Genomic DNA, 19,438 nt, shown 5'->3' with positions numbered 1-19,438 from the left:
GGGCATTCCAACACTCTAACAAAGACACCAATAGATACTCAAGTGCTACACCACCAGGTGATGTGTATGTGTAATGACGTTAATACCACATTTCACATGTTCACAATAATTAGATTTTCAAATGCATGGGAAACTAAGTATTTAACACTAGAGTCTTTTACTGTGAGTCTTTAAGTTGTCTTTTAAAAACAATTTATATCACCGTTCTTTTTTTTTCTTGTTCTGAGATAAAATTTGAAGCGGCTTGGAAGCTTTGCATGCCTCTGTGATCGACGAACACTTGGGGTAGTGTTCATTCTCAATGGTGGAAAAGCCACCAACTGTTCCTGAGCCGGGCTCTGAGTATGAAATTGGATTCTGCTCTTGGTGAACTGTTTCCTCTGTTACAGTCTCAGTCTGCAGAAGCTGCACCACAGAAGCACTTGGATAGCTAGAGAACAGCCTGTCATCACAATTGGTAACTAAATGGTTGTTCCTTCTACTCTGACAAGAATCCAATCAACATCTCTACGAAACATTTTATCATCTCCCAACACTACTTTGTAGGAGACAGGACCAGTCACTGAGTCTATGAATCCAGGAATCCATTTTTGCCCATGACTGAAATTTCTGATCAGGACAGGGTCCGTGTCTCCAAAACTTCGGCCCTTGGTGCATTTGTCATTGTTCTCTTTCAGTCTGTTTTGTTTGGGTACAACTTTCATTTTCAGGTCTGGATAGACTAGGTATAATTTGTAGTGTAGTCTATACCTAATAACATCTCAGCAGGAGAAAGTCCTGTTGTGGATTGAGGAGTTATTCTGTAGCTACACAGAATACATGATAACTTTGCAGCTATGCTCCCTTCTGCACTTTTCGTCATCATTTCTTTGTTCGTCTGTACTGCGTGTTCCACCAGTCCATTTGGAGATGGATGATGTGGAGCAGATGTCACATGCACAATACTGTTGTTTCTGAACAATTCTTGTGTTTCTGTACTTACGAAACAGGTTGCATTGTCACTCACCACCATCTCAGGTATCCCTTGGTTACTAAAGCTCTATTGAAGGCCCTCTATAGTAGTGGTGGATGAAGCAGAACTAACAGGATACACATCCATCCATTTTGAATGTGCATTGGAACATTTTCCCCATTAATGGCCTTGTGTAATCCATCTGCAATTTTTCCAAGGTTTTTCTGGAAACTCCCAAGGATGGAGTGGAGCTGTTGCCTTTATGTGTTCCTAACACGTGTTACATGTCTTGACTCAATTCTCCATCTCCTGATCTTTCATATGCAAGACCCCCAGGTGACTCTGATGTGCTGTAGGATATCCTGGAATGCTGGCTGTGGAAAATCACTCATTCTCCCCACAAACACAACCATCCTGTATACTCGTCTCTGTTTTCCTGACACTGTGTGGTGTGAGTTCAGTTACTTCTGTTTGTTGTGGTCATCCCCTTACCACATATTCTCTAACTCTAGACTGCACTGGATCTTTACCTGTCCAGGTTCCCACTTGCTCTGCAGTCATGAGTGCTGTGTCTGTGTCCACCAACATCTGCACTCCTGAGCTGTTATGATGGGCGTGGACGGCAGCGGAAGATGGCTCAAGGCATCTGCGTTGCCATGGTATGTTCCTGCCTTGAAAACGGTGACATACTCGTATTCCCGGAACATCACTACCCACCTCTGGATTCTCAGAGACACCATCTGTGGAACTGCCTTCGTTTCATTGAAAATTAACAGTAAAGGTTTATGATCTGTTCAAATGGTAAACTTCCTGCCATATACACTGTATGTATTTCTGAAACCTCTGAACCCCAAACATTACTGCAAACTCCTCTTTGTCTAATTGGGAATAGTTATTTTTTTCTGGGTTAAAAGTTCTCGACATAAACCTTATTGGTCTCTCAGTTCCATCCTGCATATGGTGTGACAGAACTGCTCCTACCCCGTAGGGTGACGCATCACACAAGCGAATGAGGTCCTTCTCTCCATCGTAGTGAACCAACACATCTGATGACTGCATCAGTTTCTCTGATTTTGCAAGCGAAGCCTCCTGCTCTCGCCCCCACTGCCACTGTCTCTTTACACAGTAGTGTTTGAAGCGATGCTAACACTGTTGACAAGTTTGGCAGAACCCTGTTATAATAGTTTAGCAGTCCCAAGCAAGCTTTTAACTCAGTCACATTTGTAGGAGCAGGTGCGTTCTGGATTGCTTGGACCTTGTCATTGAGTAAATGGATACTCGTGGCGTCCACTTTTTGTCCTAGGAACACTGCCTCGTTCCTCATGAAGGTACACTTACTCCACTTGAGACTTAAGCCTGCACTTTCCAATCTCTGTAGCACCTCAGTCAGCGTGCACAGATGCTCCTGGTCACGCCGCCTAGGATGTCATCCAAGTAAATGGCAACGTGGAATTCCTTGAAGTACACCCTCGTTGGTGCTCTGAAAATTAGCAGGACTACTGGAGACACCAAAAGGGAAATGTTTATACATAAACAACCCTTTGTGTGTGTTTACTTTACAATACTTATTAGATTCCTCATCCAGAGTGATCTGTTGATATGCATGGCTCATATCTAACTTTGCAAACCTCTGTCCACCAGACATATTTGCAAATAAATGACCTGTTTTTGTAATAGGATAGTGCTCTAACTTGGATACTCTGTTAACAGTCAGTTTGTAATCCCCACAGATTCTCACAGTATTGGCAGGTTTCAAAACATGCACTATGGGAGCTGCCCATTCTGAGAATTTGACTGGTTCCATAATGTCCACTTTCAAGAGACGATCAATCTCTGCCTCTACCTTTGACTTCATGGCATAAGGCACAGGTCTTGGTTTGTAAAACCTTGGTGTGTCCTCCTTGTCTACATATATTTTAGCTGGGCGGCCTTTCAATGTTCCAAGTTCCTCTTTGAACACATTCTCATGCTTTGTCAACACCTTTTTCCAATGTCCACTGTTGACCCTCATCAATCTGATTTACTGTTCCTCAGTTATTTTATTCAGCCCCGACCTAGCAGGTTTGGTCCGTTGCTTGATATGATTACTACAGGTAGCTGAGTCATTGTGTCTCTGTGCTGCACAGTTACATTAGATGCACCCAATGTGTCTAGTCTACTCTCTCACTTGTGTATGTTTTGAGATGTAGAGAACAAATATTTAAGTCTGGAACTTTTGCACTGTCCCACAAATTTGAGTACTCTGATCTATTCATTATGATTACACTGCACCCTGTATCCACTTCAAACTTCAAATCTGATTAATTGACTTTACATTTTTATGTGCTAAACATGTGTATGTGGTCAATAACATTTTATTTTATTTTGATTTGATAGGAGCCACTTTTGGAATGTTCTCTGACATGCTGTTCATCTGTCAAGATCGTCGTAATCACATCAGACCAAAGCGCAGCGTGAAATTGGTTCGACATCTTTTATTTGACGTGAACCGCACAAAACAATAAAGAACAAACGAAATGTGACGTTCTGGAGTGCTCACAGGCAACAACACAAAAACAAGATCCCACAAAACGCAGTGGGGAAATGGCTGTCTAAATATGATCCCCTATCAGAGACAACGATAAACAGCTGCCTCTGATTGGGAACCATACCAGGCCAACATAGAACTAAACAACCTAGATAGGAACACCCCCCCTAGTCACACCTGACCTAACCAAAATAGAGAATAAAAAAGGCTCTCTGTGGTCAGGGTGTGACAACATCAGCCAAACTCAACTGGCGGACCATTGTCTGGACCCGGACCATGGCCAATACGGACCCGGATAATGGCCAATACGGACCCGGATAATGGCCAATACGGAGAACATCGCATTTTGTTATATAGAAGTCACTAAATTATTTTTAGACAGCTTTAAAAATTAAACCGAGTGCAGCGGCCTCTCTAACTCATCAACCTCTTTTTCGCTCTCTCTCGAAGCAAGGCCTGCCTTTACTAGTGCCCAGTCTAATCCAATCGCATGGTTATATGCAAATATAACAGGCAGCATCTTACCCAATCACATCAATCCAAATTTCCTCTGCGGAACCTTGGGACAAGCAGGCAAAAAGAAACAGAAGGATTTGACCGCGGTTCAACTGTTAAATATCACAGATAAAAGGAGCTTAGTTACCAGTATCTTTGTTAATATGTCTGGTAAAAAAATGTCAAAAGTTCACGCTGAAAACGGTATATTCAAAGACGAGTGGACGGAACAGTATGTATTCAATCGCCCTGCAACTACTGCAGCACAAAACCAATGTGCTTGATATGCATAGAGTCCAATGTTAAGCGCCATTATGACACCAGGCATAGTAATTTCGACCAGACGTATATCCCCTGATCACAGAGGTGAGAACAAACAAGATTAACCAACTCAAATCCCGATATGAGAGGTCCTACAAAATCCTTGTCAATTCCCTGACAGCCCAACAACGTGCAATGGAGTGTTCACTGAGGATAGCTTGGGTTTTGGGAAAACACACACAAAAAAAACATTTTCAGATACTGAGATAGTAAAAAAAATGCATGTGTGAAGTTGCTGACACCTTCCTAGAAGTTAAAGAAAAAGATGAGCTCAGGAAAAAGATCAAACCGATCCCACAGATTCCAAAGCAATGAGTAGAACTGAAATATTAGCTGAAGATTTAACTTCACAACGTGATGAGGCCATTCAGAATGCAACATGCATAAGGAGAAAAGATGGTGCCGACAGACATGGCAGCTCTGCTTCTAGCTCCTAAGCAACTTTGCAGTATTATTATTTGTTTGTGTTATTTGTTATATTATTAGCCCAAAACGTTTTTTGTGTTATTACATACAGCTGGAAAGAACTTTTGGATACTGGAGCGGCGGTAAAACCAGCATTACGACCAGGAACACGACTTTCTACTGTATTTTAGTCAATGCCATTCCGACATTGCTTGTCCTAATATTTATATATTTCTTAATGCCATTATTTTACTTTTAGGTTTGTGTGCATTGTTGTGAATTGCTAGATATTACTGCACTGTTGGAGCTAGAAACACAAGCATTTCGCTACACCCGCAATAACATCTGCTAAATATGCGTATGTGACCAATACAATTTGATTTGATAACACTGATAATTGCCCAGCTTCTGGTGATTGTCAGATTTTATAACGAAACAAAGAAGGAATTCTGTGAGGAACTGTTGGGCTTAACAAATCTAGAAGAAGACACACAGGGAGAGGATATCCATGAGGCCATCAAAGGGATTCTGACAAAAAGGGGGAGAGATCTGAAGTCAGTGGTCTCCACAGATGGAGCTCCATGATAGGAAAGGGAGGGGACTGGTTGCACTTTTGAAAGAGGACCACCCTGATCAGACATCATATCACTGCATCATCCATCAATCTGTCCTGTGTGCCAGTGGGGGAAAAGAGTATTCTGAAGTCATGACAACGATAATGAAAATGATCAACTTTTTGAGAGCAACATCATCCCTACAACCGCATGCTACGAGGCATTCTGACAGAGGCCAATGCCAGTTTTGTTGAGATGGCTCAACAAAGGCAGGGTTTTGGGAATCTATTGGGCCATTCGGGCGGAAATCTAAGCTTTATTATCAGAGCAAAAGAGTGACAAGGCAACTCAGTTTTCAGAGTTTTTAGAAGATGAGGAGAAGATGGAAACAGTTGCATTTTTGACAAACATTACATCACATCTTAACCAACTGAATGTTTAGCTGCAGGGACAGAACAACACAGTGTGTTATATGATAACAGCAGTCCAGGCTTGTTGTAATTGATATTTTATTAGGATCCCATTAGCTGTTGCAAAAAGCAGCAGCTACTCTTCCTTGAGTCCACACAAAACATGAAACATGACATAATACAGAACATTAATAGACAAGAACAGCTCAAGGACAGAACTACATCAAATCAAAAATACAAAAGGCACACATAGCCTACATACTGTATCAGTACATACACACAAACTATCTAGATCAAATAGGGGAGAGGTGTTGTGCCATGAGGTGTTGCTTTATCTGTTTTTTTTGTAACCAGGATGACTGTTCACTTGAGCATTATGAGATGTAACGGAGTTCCATACAATAATGGCTCTATATAATAGTGTACGCTTTCTTGACCTTGTTCTGGATTTGGGGACTGTGAAAAGACCCCTGGCGGCATGTCTGGTGAGGTAAGTGTGTATGTCAGAACTGTGTGTAAGTTGACTATGCAAACAATTTTCTTATAAAAAGAAGAAGTGATGCAGTTAGACTCTCCTCAACTCTTAACCAAGAGAGACTGGCATGCATAGTATTTATATCAACCCTCTGATTACAATGAATAGCAAGACATGCTCTGTTCTGGGCCAGCTGCAGCTTAACTAGGTATTTCCTTGCAGCACTTGACCACACGACTGGACAATAATCAAGATAAGACAAAACTAGAGCCTAGGGGACTTGTTTTCTGGAGTGTGGTGTCAAAAAGCAGATCATATCTTTATTACGGACAGACCTCTCCCCATCTTTACAACCATTGAATCTATATGTTTGACGATGACAGTTTACAATCTAATGTAACGCCAAGTAATTTAGTCTCCTCAAATAGTTCAACAGCTGCACAACTCACTACCAGATTCAGCGGAGGTCTAGAACTTAGAGAATTATTTGTACCAAATACAATGTTCTTAGTTTTAGAGATGTTCAGGACCAGTTTATTACTGGCCACCCATTCCAAAACAGACTGCTCTTTGTTAAGGGTTTCAGTGACTTTATTAGCTGTGGTTGCTGATAGGTGTATGGTTGAATCATCAGCATACATGGACACACATGCTTTGTTTAATGCCAGTGGCAGGTCATTGATAAAAATAGAAAGAGTAGAGGGCCTAGAGAGCTACCCTGCTGTACACCACACTTGACATTAGAGAAGCCTCCATAAAATAAAACCCTTTGAGTTCTATTAGATAGATAGTTCTGAATCCACGATATGGCAGAGGTTGAAAAGTCATACACACATACATTTTTTCAACAACAGGTTATGGTAAAAAAATATCAAAGGCTGCACTGAAATCTAACAGTACAGCTCCCACAATCTTCTTATTATCAATTTCTTTCAACCAATCTTCAGTCATTTGTGTCAGTGTTAGAGTGCCCTTCTCTATAAACATGCTGCAAGTCTGTTGTTAATTTGTTTACAGAGAAATAGCATTGTATTTGGTCAAACTTGGCTCTCTCATCCCTTCCAGGGTTCTGGGAGGGAGGGTGGACAATGAGCCTGTCAGCGTATGTAAGCAATGTCCCCACGCTCTCTGGCAGCTTTCATGGCTGGGATAAGTTCTTTCCTCTTCTGGCGCACAGTTTCAGGTTTGTCCTCGTTGAGGAAGATACAGTGCCTTGCAAAAGTATTTATCCTGTAACAACCTGTAATTTAAATATATTTTTATTTGGATTTCATATAATGGACATACACAAAATAGTCCAAATTGGTGAAGTGAAATGAAAAAAATAACTTGTTTTAAAAAATTTAAAGAATGAAAAATTGAAAATTGGTGCGTGCATATGTATTCACCCCCTTTGCTATGAAGCCCACAAATAAGATCTGGTGCAACCAATTACCTTCAGAAGTCACATAATTAGTTAAATAGAGTCCACCTGTGTGTAATCTAAGTGTCACATGATCTCAGTATATATACACCTGTTCTGAAAGGCCCCAGAGTCTGCAACACCACTAAGAATGGGGCACCACCAAGTAAGTGGCACCATGAAGACCAATGAGCTCTCCAAACAGGTCAGGGATAAAGTTGTGGAGAAGTACAGGGTTATAAAAAAAATATCAGAAACTTTGAACATCGTTGCTAATATTTGCATATTATTAGTAGTATTGGATAGAAAACACTCTGACGTTTCTAAAACTGTTTGAATGATGTCTGTGAGTATAACAGAACTCATATTGGCATGCAAAATCCTGAGATGAAATCAAAACAGGAAGTCAGAAATCTGAGCTTGTATGTATTCACCAGAGTCCCCAATGAAATCCCCTTGAGATATGAATGATGTTGCACTGCCTAGGGGTTCCACTAGATGTCAACCATCGTTTGGATATATATACCAAACGCGCTAACAAAATAAGATATTTGGACATAAATAACGGACATTTTCGAACAAAACAAACATTTATTGTGGACCTGGGATTCCTGGAGTGCTTTCTGATGTAGATCATCAAAGGTAAGGGAATATTTATCATGTACTTTCTTATTTATGTTGATGCCATCTTTGCGGCTGTGGTGTTTTTACTTTTGAGTGCCGTCTCAGATTATTGCATGCGTTTCTTTTTCCGTAAAGTTTTTTTGAAATCTGACACAGCGGTTGCATTAAGGAGAGGTATATCTATAATTCCATGTGTATAACTTGTATTATCATCTACATTTATGATGAGTATTTCTGTTGAATGATGTGGCTATGCAAAATCACTTGATGTTTTTGGAACTAGTGAATCTAACGCGCCAATGTAAACTCAGATTTTTTTGATATAAATATAAACTTTATCAAACAAAACATGCATGTATTGTGTAACAGGAAGTCCTATGAGTGTCATCTGATGAAGATAATTCAAGGTTAGTGATTCATTTTATCTTTATTTCTGTTTTTTGTGAATGCCATATTTTGCTGGGAAATGGCTGTGCTTATTGTGGTTTGTGGAGACCTAACATAAATGTTTGTAGTGCTTTCGCTGAAAAGCCTATTTGAAATCATACACTTTGGTGGGATTAACAACGAGAATAGCTTTAAAATTATATAAGACATGTATGTTTTAGGAATTGTAATTTCTGTGGTTTGAATTTGGCGCCCTCTATTTTCACTGGTAGTTGTCATATTGATCCCGGTATCGGGATTGCAGCCATAACAGGTTTTAAGGGGAAACATTTAAATGTCTTGGAATGGCCTAGTCAAAGCCAGACCTCAATCCAATTGATAATCTGTGGTATGACTTAAATATTGCTGTACACCAGCAGAACCCATCCAACTTGAAGGAGCTGGAGCAGTTTTGCCTTGAAGAATGGGCAAAAATCCCAGTGGCTACATGTGTGCCAAGCTTATAGAGACTTACCCCAAGAGACTTGCAGCTGTAATTGCTGCAAAAGGTGGCTCTACAAAGTATTGACTTTGGGGTGGTGAATAGTTATGCAGGCTTCTGTTTTTTTTGTCGTATTTCTTCTTTTTTGCATCTTCAAAGTGGTAGGCATGTTGTGTAAATTAAACGATACAACCCCAAAATCAATTTTAATTTCAGGTTGTAAGGTAACAAAATAGGGAAAATGCCAAGGGAGTTGAATACTTTCGCAAGTGTCACGCTCTGACCTTTTATTTCCTTTGTTTTGTCGTTATTTAGTATGGTCAGGGCGTGAGTTGGGGTGGGCAGTCTGTTTGTTTTTTTCTATAATTTGGGGATTTGTATGTTTCGGCCTAGTATGGTTCTCAATCAGAGGCAGGTGTCATTAGTTGTCTCTGATTGAGAATCATACTTAGGTAGCCTGGGTTTCACTGTTTGTTTGTGGGTGATTGTCTATGTTAGTTGCTTGTGTCAGCACAGTTCTCATTATAGCTTCACGGTCGTTATTCGTTTATTGTTTTTGTATAGTTTGTATTCAGTGTTCAGTGCTTTATTTAATTAATAAATCATCATGAACACATACCACGCTGCATTTTGGTCCTCTCCTTACGACGATCGTGACAGAATCACCCACCACAACAGGACCAAGCGGCGTGGTGACAGGCAGCAGGAGCAGCGCAAGGAGGACTGGACATGGGAGGACGTTTTGGACGGCAAGTGTTGCTACACTTGGGAGGAGATCCTGGCGGGAAAGGATCACCGCCCATGGGAACAGGTGGAGGCAGCTAGGAGAGCAGAGGCAGCCGGAGAGAGGAACCGGCGATACGAGGGAACACGGCTGGCAAGGAAGCCCGAGAGGCAGCCCCAAAAATTTCTTGGGGGGCACACAGGAAGTATGGTGAAGCCAGGTAGGAGACCTGCGCCAACTTCCTGTGCTTACCGGAGGGCGAGAGAGACCGGGCAGGCACCGTGTTATGCGGTGGAGCGCATGTGGGTGCATAGCCCGGTGCGGTACATACCAGCTCCTCGTATCGGCCGGGCTAGGGTGGGCATCGAGCCAGGTGCCATGAAGCCGGCTCTACGCATCTGGTCTCCAGTGCGTCTCCTTGGGCCGGCATACATGGCACCAGCCTTATGCATGGTGTCCCCGGTTCGCCAGCACAGCCCAGTGCGGGCTATTCCACCTCGTCGCACTGGCAGGGCAACCGGGAGCATTCAACCAGGTAAGGTTGGGTAGCCTCGGTGCTCAAGAGCTCCAGTGTGATTGCACGGTCCGGTCTATCCAGAACCACCTCCACGCACCAGCCCTCCAGTGGCAGCCCCCCGGAACCAAGCTGTCTCTCCGTCTCATCCCTACAGAGCTCCTCCGCCCAGTGCTGCCAGAGCTTCCGCCCCTCAGTCCAGAGGCGCCAGAGCCCCTCAGTCCAGAGGCGCCAGAGCCCCTCAGTCCAAACGCGCCAGAGCCCCTCAGTTCAGAGGCGCCAGAGCCCCTCAGTCCAAAGGCGCCAGAGCCCCTCAGTCCAGAGGCGCCAGCGCTGCCGGAGACCCATTTCTAGGGTCCCCAGTCCGAGGTCGGCGGCGAGGGTCGCCGTGTTTAGGATGCCACGGAGGTGGACAATGAGGCGGAGAAAGACTGTGTTGAAGTGGGGTCCACATCCCGCGCCAGAGCCGCCACCGCGGACAGACGCCCACCCAGACCCTCCCCTATAGGTTCAGGTTTTGCGGCCGGAGTCCGCACCTTTGGGGGGGGGGGGGGGGGGGGTACTGTCACGTTCTGACCTTTTATTTCCTTTGTTTTGTCGTTATTTAGTATGGTCAGGGCGTGAGTTGGGGTGGGCAGTCTATGTTTGTTTTTTCTATGATTTTGGGATTTCTATGTTTCGGCCTAGTATGGTTCTCAATCAGAGGCAGGTGTCATTAGTTGTCTCTTATTGAGAATCATACTTAGGTAGCCTGGGTTTCACTGTTTGTTTGTGGGTGATTGTCTATGTGGTATGTTAGTTGCTTGTGTCAGCACAGTTCTCATTATAGCTTCACGGTCGTTATTCGTTTATTGTTTTTGTATAGTTTGTATTCAGTGTTCAGTGCTTTCTTTAATTAATAAATCATCATGAACACATATCACGCTGCATTTTGGTCCGCTCCTTACGACGATTGTGACAGCAAGCCACTGTATAAGTTCCTCTCAAGTTCTTCACTCTTTCCAGAACAGCCACCTTGTCCTTGAAGCTCAGGAACCTGACAACTATTGGCCTGGGTCTGTCACCTGTTTTCCAGTCCTGTGGGTGCGCCCCACTTCAACTTCCTGTGGTCCATCTTCAATTTCTCTGAGAATATTTCCCCCACTTTGTCCTCAGACTCCATCCAGGTCTCATGTGGAGAATCTGCAATTCCATCATCAACCATGTTATTCCGCCTTGATTCTCCCTTGAGTCTAATTTATCCATTATTGTTATCATGGATTCCCACACAGAACTGATGTCCTCTCTAAATTACTTAAAGATTTCTGTCATTTTGCCATTGTCATGTTTCAAATCATCGAGCTGACTCTGGGAGAACTGAAAGCTGTTCTTCAGGTCCTGGACCTCTCTGGTCAGGTCATCCATTCCTTTATTAGCCGAATCCACCAGTATTTGGACAAAACACTTAAAGCTATTTTCTTGTTGTAACAACTGCTTGTAGAACTGTTTTTGATCGCCGGCTTTGGTCTTTGTCATGGTAGCTAGCAACGTTAGTTACGCTGTTACTCCTTGAAGTTCCAGACAGGGCAGGACATAGGGAAGATTGAAAACAACAAACAGTAGGGTTCTAGACAAACCCGGGACAATCCAAGGTCCAAGCCACAATGGCTAACAGTGTCGCGGAGTGCGTTCAAGACCTCAAGAAACCCCTTTGGCTTGATAGGCAGCTAGCTAGCAGCTAGGCTAGCTGCTACGCCAAATAGCTCCTCAGACCCGGCCTTGGTTGGCAGGATCACTGGACAGAGTAGCAGTCCCAGCAACTGATGCCAACTGCATTGTGGGATCCAAACTAAAAAGTTAGCTAGCTACTAAGAAACTTTCCAATACACTTTTAAAACAACAAACTTTCCAAAACAACAAACTGTGCTCTCCCTCATTCCACATTTCAGAGGAAATTGGAGCTTTTCAAGAATGATCTCCAGGGAGAACTTGTCCACTTTCCCAATCTTCTGGTACAAACGCAGGGAGAAAAACATGTTCCCAACCATGTTGATTTCACCCAGAAGCTGATGGATAACTTCAAGGCTCGCTTTGATGACTTCACTGTTGGAAGAAAAGTGCTGCTGCTCATCCAGAACTCCTTCTTGGTCACAACTAGGGCTGTTGTGAAAAAGTTGTTGTGGGCTGTTGTGAAAAAGTTTTTTTTGATGCCAGCGGTTGTATTAATTTGGGATGTATCGCATCCCACAACTGTCCCAGACTATACTTAGAATATTTATTTCTCGCATAGAATAGGTAAACTTTTGTACTATGGGGGATAGTAAATTGACATAGGCTAGTGCTTTTGCTGTTCCTTAGTCCTACTCATCTTGTTGGCTGAGAAAAAGTAAATGTAAACAGTTCTTCCAATGTTTTCAATATGCACCTCGGAAGGTAATTGAGGTAATATGTACATGTAGGTAGAGTTATTAAAGTGACTATGCATAGATAGAGAGTAGCAGCAGGATAAAAACAAAAGTGGGGTTAATGTATATAGTCTGGGTAGCCATTTGATTAGATGTTCAAGAGTCTTATGGCTTAGGGGTAGAAGCTATTTAGAAGCCTCTTGGACCTAGACTTGGCGCTCTGGTACAGCTTGTCGTGCAGTAGCAGAGAGAACAGTCTATGACTAGGGTGACTGGAGTCTTTGACAATTTTTAGGGCCCTCTGACACCGCCTGGTATAGAGGTCAAGGATGGCAGGAAGCTTGGCCCCAGTGATGTACTGGGCTGTATGCACTACCCTCTGTAACGCCTTACGGTCGGATGCTGAGCTATTGCCATGCCAGGCAGTGATGCAACAGGTCAGAATGCTCTCGATGGTGCAGCTGTAGAAGTCTTTGAGGATCTGGGGATCCCTGCCTAATCTTTTCAGTCTCCTGAGTGGGAAAAGGTGTTGTCGTGCCCTGCATCTGCACGCACAGTGAGGCGAAGACTTTTGGAGGATGGCCTGGTGTCAAGAAGGGAAGCAAAGAAGCCACTTCTTTCCAGGAAAAACATTCTGCAAAAGGTACAGGGATTGAACCGCCGAGGACTGGGGTAAAGTCATTTTCTCTGATGAATCCTCTTGCCGATTGTTTGGGTAATCCGGAAAAAAGCTTGTCCGGAGAAGACTAGGTGAGCGCTACCATCAGTCCTGTGTCATACCAACAGTAAAGCATCCTGAGACCATTCATGTGTGGGGTTGCTTCTCAGCCAAGGGAGTGAGCTCACTCACAATTTTGCCTAAGAACGCAGCCATGATTAAAGAATGGAACAGTTTGTTGATTAACAATGCCTTTTCCAGCATGATGGAGCATCTTGCCATAAGGCAAAAGTGATAACTAAGTGGCTTGGGGAACAAAACATTGATATTTTGGGTCCATGGCCAGGAAACTCCCCAGACCTTAATCCCATTGAGAACTTGTGGTCAATCCTCAAGAGGCGGGTGGACAAACAAAAACCCACAAATTCTGACAAACTCCAAGCATTGATTATGCAAGAATGGGCTGCCATCAGTCAGGATGTGGCCCAGAAGTTAATTGACAGCATTGACTATTGCATCAACTTCATGTAATTGTCAATAAAAGACTTTCACACTTATGAAATGCTTGTAATTATACTTCAGTATTCCATAGTAACATCTGACAAGAATATCTAAAGACACTGAAGCAGCAAACTTTGTGAAAATGTATATTTGTGTCATTCTCAAAACCTTTGGCCCCGACTGTAGTCAATGAACAGCATTCTCACATAGGTGTTCCTTTTGTCCAGGTGGGAAAGGGCAGTGTGGAGTGCAATTAAGATTGTGTCATCTCCTGGGGCGGTATATGAATTGTCATATGATAGACATTATGATGAGAAATGACAGATAAAACATATCGGTGCTCATTGGCCATTGGACATAAACATTACACAATAAATTGGAAATTGCAAATTCAACAATGAATGGTTTGGAAGGAATCAGCAAACTGCAAGCATTGAAAAAGCAATCACTAGCCTACTATTCAGTGGAGTGGATGTATGGTCCAAGTCTGGGTTTAAGGGTCTCTTGTCCAAGCTTAAAAGGATAAACATTCAACGTTGGATATGCTGTCAATCCAGCATGACTTCTGCTGCTTTCAAAACAACTGGAAAATCGGAACTGGTAAATCTCAGACTTCAGTGTGGTCAAGACAACGGGGAACAAAACGAGCTCCAACTGGGAAAATACGCTTTAAACGGTCATCCAACTTGGAATTCCAAGTCGGGAACTCGGGCCTCTTTTTAGAGCTCCGACCTGAAGATCACTAACATCATGATTCAACCTTGTTTTTTTCTGAGTTCCCTGTTGTCTTGAAAGCACCATAAATACAGATAATGACAGACTTTGAAGACAAAGTTTGATGACAAAATTTGCCCACGAAAGACCTCCAAGCCACCTTTCTGTTCAAGTGAGCACAGCACAACAAGGTGAGTCCAAAAATGTATTGTATGTTGCTGCATACATTATGTAATATGCCAGGGAGATATGGATACTGTAGCTAAGAAAGTAATACTAAGTGTATGTTGTGTAGTATAAGCTGTTAGTTACCTATGCCTCACCCTAACAATTTGGTCCCTTTTCCCCATATAATTTAGCCCACTGTTCTGATTTGGTGGTGCACATTTATTGTAAGAGATTTACTTGTCTGCTTATATGCCCCTTTTATTTATCCTATGGTTCTGACTTGATGTACAGGGAGAACACTGTAAGAACGGCCCATGTTCTGAATTCTGTCGCTGTATATTTCAAAAGTGCTGAACAAATAGTTATATTGACTACGTCCGTCCTAGCTCGCTCATTAATGTCTTAATCTAAATTAAGGATTGCCTCTTATCTGCTCGTCGTCCCCTTATGCCATAGTTTTTACATCTCAATTGTCAGAAGAAACCACATTTGGTTAAGCAAGTCAGCCATATCAGCTATGATTTTCTTAAAAGTCAGTAAATGAGGCTGAATGAACTATTTCGCTGCCAGACAAGACTCCACTGATAGCCAGGTGTAGCATTGGTTAGGTGTTGGGACTGCTGTTGGGACTCTGCTGTTGGGACAGGTCTCTCTTTATGTAGTGTTGTGTTGTTTCTCTTGCGTGTGTTTTGCCCTATATTTTTATTTGATTTTTAATCCCAGCCCCTGTCCCCGCAGGAAGCCTTTTGCCTTTTAGTGGGCCGTAAATGTAAATAAGAATTTGTTCATAACTGACTTGCCCAGTTAAAACAGTTTTTTTTAATATATATTTTTTAATGTAGGCCCTAACAGATGATGGGTTATGTTGTGGCTTTGCTGGCATGCAACTTAAAAAATAAAAAAATAATTTACATCTTAAAATTGCCACTGACCAGGACAAATCAGATTTCTCATACGACTGTAGGTTTGGCTTCCCACTGAACTCAACAGAATGGCTCTTTTCTTGTCATCATCTTCTATTTAGTTTGACCAAGTATTTCACAGTATTCCTCCCATGATTGATCATCGAATGCAAAAAGATATACCGATCCAACCATGGCAGCCATTTCTCTGTTAGCAACTAGCTTTAGCAGTCCAGCTCCTGAATACCTGGAACGTGAACTTTTCATGTTCAGCGGCTCCCAACTCCAGTCCTTTAATACCCCCAACAGCACATATTTTTTTGCTTGTAGCCCCGGAAAAACATACCTGATTCAACTCAGAGGGCCTGATGATTAATTGACAATTTCAAATATGCATGGTTGTCCGGGGCTACAATAAACTGTACTGTTGGGGGTTCTCGAGGACCGGAGTTGGGAAACATGATGGCATTAGCCTTATGAGCATTTGCAATGCACCTCTTGACATTGTGCATCTGAAGCAGAGAATAGCTTAACTCACATTGTTTACATATTGTACATATTGTTCAGTTTACATATTGACTTCTTGGGTATGACGCTACAAGTTTGGCACACCTGTATTTGGGGTGTTTCTCCCATTCCTCTCTACAGATCCTCTTAAGCTCTGTCAGGTTGGATGGGGAGCATTGCTGCACAGCTATTTTCAGTTCTTGGTCGTCTCCCTGACCATGGCCATTCTCCCCTGTTTTCTCAGTTTGGCTGAGTGGCCAACTCTGGGAAGAGTCTTGGTGGTTCCAAACTTCTTCCATTTGAGAATGATGGAGGCCACTGTGTTCTTGGGGACCTTCAATGCTGCAGACATTTCTTGGTACCCTTCCCCAGATCTGTGCCTCGACACAATCCTGTCTCAGAGTTCTATGGACAATTCCTTCGACCTCATGGCTTGGTTTTTGCTCTGACATGCACTGTCAACTGGGACTTTATATAGACAGGTGTGTGCCTTTCCAAATCATGTCCAATCAATTGAATTTACCACAGGTGGACTCCAATCAAGTTGTAGAAACATCTCAAGGATGGTCAATGCACTTGAGCTCAATCTCGAGTCTCATAGCAAAGGGTCTGAATACTTATGTAAATAAGGTATTTCTGTTTTTATTTTAATAAATGTGCAAAAAAGACTAAAACCTGTTTTCACTTTGTCATTATGGGGTATTGTGTGTAGATTGATGAGAAAAAATAAATATTAACTCAATTTTAAAATGAGTCTGTAAATGGGTCGTGGCTTTTGTGGAGCGATGGGTGACGATACTTCGTGGGTGTCAGTTGTTGATGTGTGCAGAGGGTCCCTGGTTTGAGCCCGGGTAGGGGCGAGGGGACGGACTAAAGTTATACTGTTACACTGACATGACCCTCCAGCATGACAATGCCACCAGCCATACTGCTCGTTCTGTGTGTGATTTCCGGCAAGACAGGAATGTCAGTGTTCTGCCATGGCCAGCAAAGAGCCCGGATCTCAATGTCTGGGACCTGTTGGATCGGAGGGTGAGCGCTAGGGCCATTCCCCCAGAAATTACCGGGAACTTGCAGGTGCCTTGGTGGAAGAGAGGGGAAACATCTCATAGCAAGAACTGGCAAATCTGGTGAAGTCCATGAGGAGGAGATGCACTGCAGTACTTAATGCAGCTGGTGGCCACACCAGATACTGACTGTAACTTTTGATTTTAATGTCTGTCTCAGTTGTTGAATCTTGTTATGTTCATACAAATATTTACACATGTTAAGTTTGATGAAAATAAATGCAGTTGACAGTGAGAGGACATTTCTATTTTTGCTGAGTTCATATAGGCTAGTGTACGAATGGTGCATTAATAGTCCAGCCTATTAATTCATTTCTAATTTACACATCTGTCTTCACTGTTTCATTCTTGCACAATTTATGCATCTCTGTTGGCAGCTTCACTGGCCTCTCTCTCTTCCGTTTATAGCTCTTGAACCAGCAGCCTAGCCCAATGCGTTCCTAGAAATATATCAATATAATATATCAATACCTCTCTTTCTTGATGGATATAAAATAGGCTACAGCGTTCAAAATGAACTGGCAGGAACGTTTGAATGGCTAGAGCTTTGGTGTGATTGTGATCACATTGGCTGGTGGTAAAAATTAAATAAACGTGAATCCTCTTTGCTCCTTCGCCCAATTTGTATGTTTACAATTACATGTATTACGTCAGAATACGCCATGTTTAAATGTTTCCAATCAAATGCATGAATTAAACTTTAGAGTGTTTTCATATCAATCTAATTTGCATAAATATTGTGATTGGATGATAGCTGTGCGGGTAATATCAGGATAAAATCTTCTTATCTCTTCGAGCTCATTAATGATATAATGTTCATATTTGAAGATTGCGGAAAGGCAAGTCTCTTTGGAAATGGCAATGAGTGGCAAGAAGTGGAACGTTCGCTAAAGAGACTGGTATCCATGTTAGCCATTTTGTTGCCCAAGACCCGCTGTGAAACAAGCAAGAATAACTAAGTACTTCCAGGTGACAGATTTTTGGAATAATTCAGAATAAAAGTCCCATCCTGTAAACTTTGTGAATGAATAGTTTGGGCGAAAATTCCGTTAAATGTGCACAATTATCAATATTTTATAGTAGTTATCATACAAAGAATAATTACAAGTATTTCTATAAGATATTATGTCATTCTAGTTCCTAATCCACAGAGGTTACTCCCAGAGGAGTGTCGCTGCTCATTTGGCGGCCCTTATTCGCCTTATTCTGGAACGTCACAGTAATCTCTATGCCAGTTAGCCCACTGGACACTGCATTCTGCACCTGTGATAGAATGATTGTTACAAAAAAGACATTCAGTGAAAATCCCATTACTAACAATTGTGTGACTGAGGACTATGTGATCAATTTAATCAAAACACATGCAAGTCTCATCATAAACTTACCTTGCTATTGTTCCCAATGAGATGAGACCACTTATACTTACCATGCTTTAGGTATTACCGCCCAACTACAAGGATATTTTACAAACCTTATTCACCCAGAAAAACAATAACACTAGACACTAATAACACTAAAAAAGCATGATGCTTAAATACATGTTTAAATACATTTTATACCCTACTCACCTGGACTCCATAAACCTACCTTGCTTCACCAACATGAGATTTGACAGAATACTTACAGATTCCCCACATTAATACAGCAGTTCTGTTGATACACAAATCGGCTTGGAACGCCTTACAAAATACTTTTCAATTGGAAGAACTTGTCCCGATTGGTGTTTTTAAATCAATGATGCAGGATTTTGAGGCTGATTCATTCCCTGACCAGTCAATATTTTTAATTTGCTGTTTTACGATTTTGTTATACTCTTGTGAATTCTATGTTTTTTTTTACTAGATTACCTGTAGTTTTTCATGTCTGTCTGTAATTGTGTAATGACTTGGTGCTGCCTATCTTGGCCAGGACGCTCTTGAAAAAGCAATTTCAAATCTCAATGAGCCCTTCCTGGTTAAATAAAGGTTAAATAGAAAAGTAATGCAGAGATTGATCATATCATCTAAGAACTCTATAATAATGTTAGCCTATGGATTATAGTAACTGTCACCACAACACATGTTAAGTAATGTTAGACTTAGAACTGTAAGTGGCTTTGCTTATTAGCCTACCTTCCACAAAATTGAGGCTGCATGACTTTCCAAGGCCAGCGATGCAAGCGCATCCAGCCGTCTCTACTGATCCGTTGTTGGATACAAGTACACAAGCAGGTAAAAGCTAGTAAACTGAGCTGCTTGATTGGCTGGGCTGAACATCGGCATTCAAA

General features: G+C 42.2%; 1 pseudogene; it reads left to right on the top strand.

Annotated features, from left to right (window-relative positions):
* The first annotated feature begins 1,584 nt into the window (after positions 1–1,584).
* On the top strand, positions 1,585–18,063 carry LOC149983203 (SCAN domain-containing protein 3-like; annotated as a pseudogene).
* Positions 18,064–19,438: the final 1,375 nt, after the last annotated feature.

The sequence above is a fragment of the Oncorhynchus mykiss genome, chromosome 5 (genome assembly GCF_057628025.1).
Source record: "Oncorhynchus mykiss isolate SJ-2025 chromosome 5, ASM5762802v1, whole genome shotgun sequence".
Classification (NCBI taxonomy): Eukaryota; Metazoa; Chordata; class Actinopteri; order Salmoniformes; family Salmonidae; genus Oncorhynchus; species Oncorhynchus mykiss.
This window is presented reverse-complemented; position numbering and strand designations above follow the sequence as displayed.